Genomic DNA, 343 nt, shown 5'->3' on the forward strand with positions numbered 1-343 from the left:
CTTTGTATTTAACCATCTTCACAGTAACAACATTTCCCCTCATATTTAACATAAAGGTCCCATCTTGCAACTGAAGTCCATTCTTTCTTGTCTCATCCATAGAGACCAGTTGCTCACACTCCTCTTTATAACTTTTTTTTTTCACATTTGAAGGCTGTTATCACATTCAACACCCCTGCCCCCCTCTTTCAGTTTTCTCTTCTCCAACTAACAAAACTCTGGACTAAGAATGTTGCTCATTCCCAATCTTTTCTTTTTTTTTATAATTAACCAAGCTTCTTTGGTTCCCTTCTCTAAGCCGGCTAGGAGGCGGGTTCCTTTTAAACAACTCATTTAATTTATG

Source organism: Gavialis gangeticus, unplaced genomic scaffold (assembly GCF_001723915.1).
Source record: "Gavialis gangeticus isolate Ggan-Ray unplaced genomic scaffold, GavGan_comp1, whole genome shotgun sequence".
In the NCBI taxonomy this organism is placed as follows: domain Eukaryota; kingdom Metazoa; phylum Chordata; order Crocodylia; family Gavialidae; genus Gavialis; species Gavialis gangeticus.